At 45.0% G+C, this 6867-nt stretch overlaps 1 protein-coding gene across 4 annotated transcripts in view; it reads right to left on the reverse strand.

The window, feature by feature from the left end:
• Nucleotides 1-6211, reverse strand: part of SCAF11 (SR-related CTD associated factor 11) — a 48055-nt gene extending 41844 nt beyond the window's left edge. Inside the window, exon 1 of one of the 4 annotated variants that reach the window (XM_035331439.1) lies at nucleotides 6193-6211. The gene's annotated coding sequence lies outside the window, so the exon portion shown is untranslated. Of the gene's footprint in view, nucleotides 1-216; nucleotides 231-5321; nucleotides 5364-6192 lie in introns of those variants that run through there. The other 3 variants (XM_035331458.1, XM_035331429.1, XM_035331447.1) reach the window with 3 other exon arrangements.
• Between the last annotated feature and the right edge of the window lie 656 nt (nucleotides 6212-6867).

Here is a 6867-nt window from a genome sequence, read left to right on the forward strand (position 1 = left end):
ACTTCTCTGATGCTAAAGAAACTCGGAAGACCATCTTTACGTCTCTTAATACCATCCTAAACATGCCCAAGTGGCGGGGCTTACACACCAGGGATGCAGGAGATGAACCAAGAACACCTTGCAAAGACAGTGAGAAGTAGAAAAGCTAAAGTCTTTTAACAGGGGAAGGAAAAAGGATGGCAAAACTGGTAGAGTAAGAGACAGAGTAAGACTGACCTCAAATGAAAAGCTCCAGGTCACAGCAATGGCAAGCATATTTAAGAAGTAATAAAATAAAAAATGTGGCAACAAAACCAGAGCGGTAGGTGATTAGAGTATTATACTCAGCCAAAAAAAAGAGAAAGGGCTGAATCTAGCAAAGGAAGCAATAACATGTAATTGTCCATTTACAGATTACCATTATTTTTTCTTCCACCTACATTATGGTGGTCTTACTGCTCAGCTTCTGAATCTTGAATTCCTGCAAACAATGGCATCCCTTGAATAGAATTGTGCACTCCGTAGGCTCCTGTATCATTTTCTGGATTTAAACTGAAAAATACACTCCAGAAGATCACACAGAACCATACCCACACTCTTGTTAAAAACATACTGAATTTGAGTCCTCTATTAAAAGCCTGCTGTTCTTTCATTTTACACATCAAATGAAGAGTTCAGTGATACAACATGCTCTTTTGGAACCTATGAAAACCATCTCCATGAGAAGCAATTTCAGCTTACATTCAAAATATACAGGCATTGATTTACAAACAAACAGGACAAAGAAAGTAGCATGGCCATTTATAAGTGTTTTGCCTCGCTGAGACATACTCTTAAAGAAGTACTAGATGAAAGCCATTATGTCAAAAACCACGGTTCTCGAGCTCCTTTTCCCTTTGAATAACAGTATTTTATAAGCTGAGGTCAAAGACCTACACTAACCACTTATAAATGTCAGACAAAAAGGGATGTATTTTTGGAAAGTGGTGTAAAAACCTATGCAAGCTCCGTATTTTATCATGACAATTGAAACAATCTTGAGCATCTTATTTTGCACAAAATCTCCTGCAGTAGTTGTAAAGCAATGCATTAGATGCCATTAGAGGAGTAGTAAATAGATGGGGAGTAAGCAGTTTCAACTACTGTTCGTCTTGCTTTCACAGTCCTTAATTACTCAGTGATCACTTTCAAGATGGCTAAAATAAAGCTAGACAGATATAGCCAGGAATGGAAGACAGGGATTAGAGAGAAGGTTTCCTTGACACCAACAGCAACAGACAAAAGGTGACACAAGCTATTAGCCATGAAAGGGGGAAAAAACAGACCTGAGCTTGAAAAGGCATCTCAAGTTTGACATTGTGACTTTTAGTAAAAATCTTTACCTTCAACTACTGAGGCCAGTCCACTAACAAGAAAACATGTAAATCACAACTTTGAGTTACTTTCACCCTAGCGATGGCATCAGGAAATCCCCTATAACAAAATAATACTTGGCTGTGAGCTCTTAAATAATCAACCTAGCTTTTGTTATAATTGATTACTGTATCCCATTGCAAAGCTTCCCAGAGAAGTTTCCCAAGTCACCAGTGCTAGAAGCTACTTACAGTGATGAACATCATCCTCTTTCAGAGTTTCTTGCCACAATAGCAACTACAAAACTACTGCTGGTGCCAATTGGCTTTTCTCGGAGTTGGACTAGGTGCCTTCTTGCTCAGCTGGGAAAGTGCATTAAAAAAAAAAAAAATCACAACTGCACTGGTATAGAGAGAAGGGTATATGTTACCTTCATTGCTACAGGAATCTTTACTTGGTAGCACCTCAAATGAAACTCTAATAAGTTCAAGGTACTAACAAGCTGCTTTTCTCCAACTGTTTCATAGTACTTGCAATTACTTCTTGTACACCTGTCCACAGGGGCCACTACCTCTTGTATCACAGGCAGCAAACTAAGAACATTTAAGACATGCAGAACTGCACAGAAGTGATTATTCAGTGGCATTACGGAAGGCAGAATATTTCATTGTCTCTCCTTCTTGTATCTTTAAAATCACTGAAGTAATTTGTTCTAGGCAGCGAACAGCCTAATTAACACTGCTCATCTGTCTTCAGATTCTACCTGAAAACACAAGAGTCAAGTATCATTATGGCTCAGTTTCATGTAAAATTCTCCATTTCAAAAGGCAGAAGTCTTCCCTGCTGCTGTTCTGTCCTGCGGTGCTATCAAAAGGTATGGACATCCATGAGGACTTCTATCCAGATGCTGATCTCAGGGATTTCCCACTCACTGTTACTGTTGGCAGCCTAATAAAAGCCAAGCAGCAAGAAGAGAGACACGTGTTAATGCATTTGACGTTTCCAGGCAATTTCATACTAGTTCGGAAAAGTTCCAAATGTTGAATGCGTCAGTCAGGTTTACTCACAGATAGTATCCTTGAAGGAAGATCACAGTTAGGCAGTGCTTACAGACCTAATAACAGATGAACAAAGACTGCATTTTAATGGGAGGTCACCAAACCTTAAATAACATCTGCGTTAAGACAGACATCATTATTAGCGTCTATTAGAAAAAGTGACCAGATACTGCTTTTTGCCACAGCATTAGGCTTTAGATAACAGCTTCTGAAAGACTTATTTCTTCAATATTCTGCTTGAGAGCAAAAAGCAACCTTTTTCTCCAGTTCTCCCTACATCCTCATTCGTAGATATTTTATTGTACATGTATATGTGTGAAAGAAACTGAAATAATCTCAGAAATTTAAGAATGCCACTGGCCACAGAATCAAATACAGTTGCTGTGATGATGGAATAAGCACGGGTTGCACACTGATTGTTCCACACACCAAACTCTGACCTAACGTATGGACCATTCACCAAGTTGTCCTTAACCCTCTTCAAACACAAATACACTGTGGTATTAAAAAAAAAAAAGCTTTATAGAAGATTGACAAATAATTTCTGATGAAAATAATCCAATATCTGGATTATCATTAATATCAGAACTCAAATTTTGCTTTTCCCGGGGAAAAAAAAAAAAAAAAAAAGAGTAATACTAGCGTTACATCAAGATAATTTATAGAAGTATTACTTAATAATAAAAAGTGGAGGGGTAAAAATATTAATTTCATCACCAGGTAGACAGATGTAACATGTAGATACACATATGCCTACACGTGTACATGTATCTGTTACCTTACTAAATGCATTTAATACAAGGTTTATTTTAATCTTGCTACTTAGTAGATAATCAAATGTGGTATTTTGATCATCCTTTGTCACATCAGTTAACAACTTTGCCAGCCCAGAAATGACAACTTTCACATTTGGTTAAGTTTAATTAGTTTTCCTTAAGCCTTTTAGTTGGAAAAACAATCAGAAGTGCCATAAAAATAAGCTGTAGTAAAGCAGTATGTTTTAAAAGCCTGTTGCTTGTAGAAACAACAAAATAAAACTGTCAAGGAAAAGCTGTTTGCTGAATCTAGTGTGGGCCACTGAAGTACAGATCATACATATTCAGCCTTTGAAAGTCCCTCCAACAATCACTCGGCCTTCAGCACACCATCAGACCTAGACCTAGGGATGTGATGGACAGCTGAACATTAAAAGAAATGCAACACGTTCACCTTCCACCAGCTGCAGCCCTTCATGTGTTATTTCATGACTGCACACCGCTAACTTCCTACCCAGGGGAATTGTCTGTGCTCATGTGGTTCAGGTACCAAAACCAAGCAACTCGCAGGCCCAGAAAGATGTTCACAGCTTCCAGCTTGCAAACTGTACCTATAACCTCACTTAACAACCTCACTGCTGGCTTAAAAAAAAGTCACTGCACTCATATCCTCTCAGATCAAGGTCACTCCCCTTCAGGGTACAGTGGACTAGTACACACGTGTGAAGTAAAATGTGCCTATGCTGCTGGAAAGCCACGAACTGGTCCTTGTTCTGAGGCACTCTACATAATGCACACGTTAGAAACCTCTGACATTTATGGCTAAACTTACACTTAACTTATACCTTAAAGCTAGTTCTGTCTCCAAGTTAGCAAAACAGGCAAAAAAAGAGTAAAGGAACCATGTTGAGACTTATAAAACCTACTTTAATCTCAAATGCATTTCAGAATTCAATCGTATGAGTTGTCAGCACTGAGGAATCTCCTTGTCAGTAGGAACTAGCCCGTGCTTCTGTTACTGTAACTGGAAGGACATTTCCTACCCCTCACCTCAGATAGCTGGCGAAAAAGAAAATCGCAGTGCTGAAGCAGTGGACTCAGCAGGCCAGGTTTCAGTAATTCTGGTACTGGTAGGACAAGTCAGCCCATCCAGCCTTTTCCAACAGTGTTCTGCCACTCCCCCCAACATACAACATTAACTGAAACAAACCACCCTTACGGTAACTACTGCATAAAGCAAACTTTAGCTAAATTAAGTTTTTGCACATTTTGTAACACTTAGGGCAATGGAAAACAGAATATTCAGCGAAGAATCTCTGTAACAGGTAAAAGCAGATGTTTGTAACCAGAGCAGAACCATTACATATCATGAGCAGAACCAACACAAGTTTTATAAAGCCAGAGGCTAAAACTCATGCATGAAGTGTGACTCAAACTACAGTCAGTCAAGAGCAAAAAGAAGCTCTTTATCACCTGCGTGGTTTAAAAGTGACAGCTGAGTAATTGTAAAACAACAAACTTACATCTCAATGTTGAGTCAAATTCAAGATCCTTCATGTATTGTGCTTGAGCTCTACGAATTAACGTTGAAAAAAACTCACCAAATTCCTGGAGAAGCATTCCCCACCTTAAAGTGATCCGAGCACAAGATAAGCTAGTGCCTCCAGTTTTACTGTTATTAGAGAAGGCCCAAAAAAACATTCTGTTTCAAGACCATTCGGATGAGAGAGAGAGATGATGCTTTTCTGAGGCCACAAAGTTCTTGTCCATTCTGCACATTCAGAAGCAATCTTTAAGTCACGTGGACCATAAAAGAAAAGTATAAAATAAAAGTGGTGTGTTTCTTACGTGGGCCACCTATCGCTCTGGAGGTCAACATATCAACAACTGTAAACTACTGAAATAAAACCTGTTGAAGTTTGACATTGTGACTTTTAGTAAAAACCTAACTAGTACCCCGCCCCCCCATTTCTCTTGTCTCCTCTAAGGAAAGCAAACAAAAGCCATTATATTCCTAAAAATTCTAAAGGAGACATTTGGAAGATGTTCTTGGGAACTTTTCCAAGCCTTCTCCATATGGCCAAAGAGGATGCACATCTCCCAGTACAGTGCATGTGCACTGCCAAATACAGCTTCCCAGTCAAAAAAAAACAACAAAAAAAGAGCCATGGTTGACCCTGTATGATCAGCCAAATAACAGAGGATTTTAGTCACAGACATTTCATTTAAGAAACCCACTGTTTACGTTAAGAAAGGAAGAAACCAATACAAACTGACTAGAGACTTCCCTCGTTCTTCTCCCATGCACAAGAAAGTTTAAATAGCCAAATAGTAAAAATCTAAGCCAAAATACAATTCACGTAAAGCTCTGACCCAACGGAGAGTTAACAGCTCGACACGTTAATGATACACAAGCACAACACCAGCCACTAGAGGTAGCTTGATTTCCCTGTGAGATTACTGAAGCCCTAAAAAAAGATATGTAAAGTCGCAATGATGGGGTTGTTCTGTAACAAGGGCATTCCGATCCACCACACGCTTACATTCGGGCTGCAACAGCCACAACAGTTTCTTCACATTTTTATAAAGCGATTCTTCGCCAACGGTAAGCTTGGCTGCGGATACCGGACATCACCAACACTTCGGGCTCTCTGTTACCCCGTTCCTCCCGAAAAGTTACTTCGCCGAGAACATCACGGGAGGACCGGGGTCAGTCTCACCGAACCGCGCTGCATCCAGGTGCCAAACGCGTTGCCAGAGCCGGCCAGGCTGGGGCCGGTCTCCCGGCACCCCGCACACCCTGAGGAGCCCCCGGACGGGCAGCGCTGCGGAGCACAGCGGCGGCGCCCCGGCGGCCTGCCAGCCCCTGCCAGCCCCGCTCGGTGTGGGGCAGCCCGGGACGGGCTCCGGAGCCGCCCCGTTTTGGGAGCCGCCCGGCGGGGGCAGGCGGGCCGGGAGCAGCCGCACCGCCGGGCCCTGAGGGAGGGGAAGGCCCCGCCGGGCCCGGGCCGCCCCCCGGGTGCTCCCCATCCCCGCCGCCGCGTTACCTGGCGCCGTCCCCACCATGGAGCGGAGCCTCCGGTTGTCCCCAACGTCTCCGCCGCCGCTGCTTCGGGGCTTCCTCCAGCGGCTCGCCGCCTGCCTCCGGGGCCGCGCGGCGGAGCGGGCTCAGCGGCCGCCGGGCCACATGTCCGCCGGGACGGGACGGGGCTGCGCGCTGCCGGCGGGGCCCGCGGGGGGGCGCTGCGCGGGGAGGGAGGGGAGGAGGCGGCGTGGCGGCCGCCAGCGAGACGCCTCCTAAACCGCCCCGCCCGCGGGGGCATTGTGGGAAAGGTCCTCCCGGGGGCGGGGGGCGGCACGGGGCGTGGAGGCGGGGCGGGGGCGGGGAGCACGTGACCCGCCGCCGGTTGGCGGGGCGGGGCGGGGCGGCGGATGGGGGCCGGGCGGGGAGGCGCGGGGCGGGCACGGGCGCCCCCTGCTGGCGGCGAGGCGGAGGGGCGCGGCCCGGCCCGGGCGGCGGTGGCGTCATCACAGCGCGACGGGGGGTGGGGGTGGTCACCCCCTTTCTTCCTTCACACCCCTCCCCCCTTCGTTATTTTAATGAACTTAACCCACGTAGACCCCGTATTTTAATAAACTGAACCCAAAGCAGCCTCCGTCTGTTCGTTATTCGAGTACGGTGTGACCTGTGTTGGAGCAGGGCGATGAGCACGGCCCTGCTC

This window comes from Oxyura jamaicensis, chromosome 1, assembly GCF_011077185.1.
Source record: "Oxyura jamaicensis isolate SHBP4307 breed ruddy duck chromosome 1, BPBGC_Ojam_1.0, whole genome shotgun sequence".
Lineage (NCBI taxonomy): Eukaryota > Metazoa > Chordata > Aves > Anseriformes > Anatidae > Oxyura > Oxyura jamaicensis.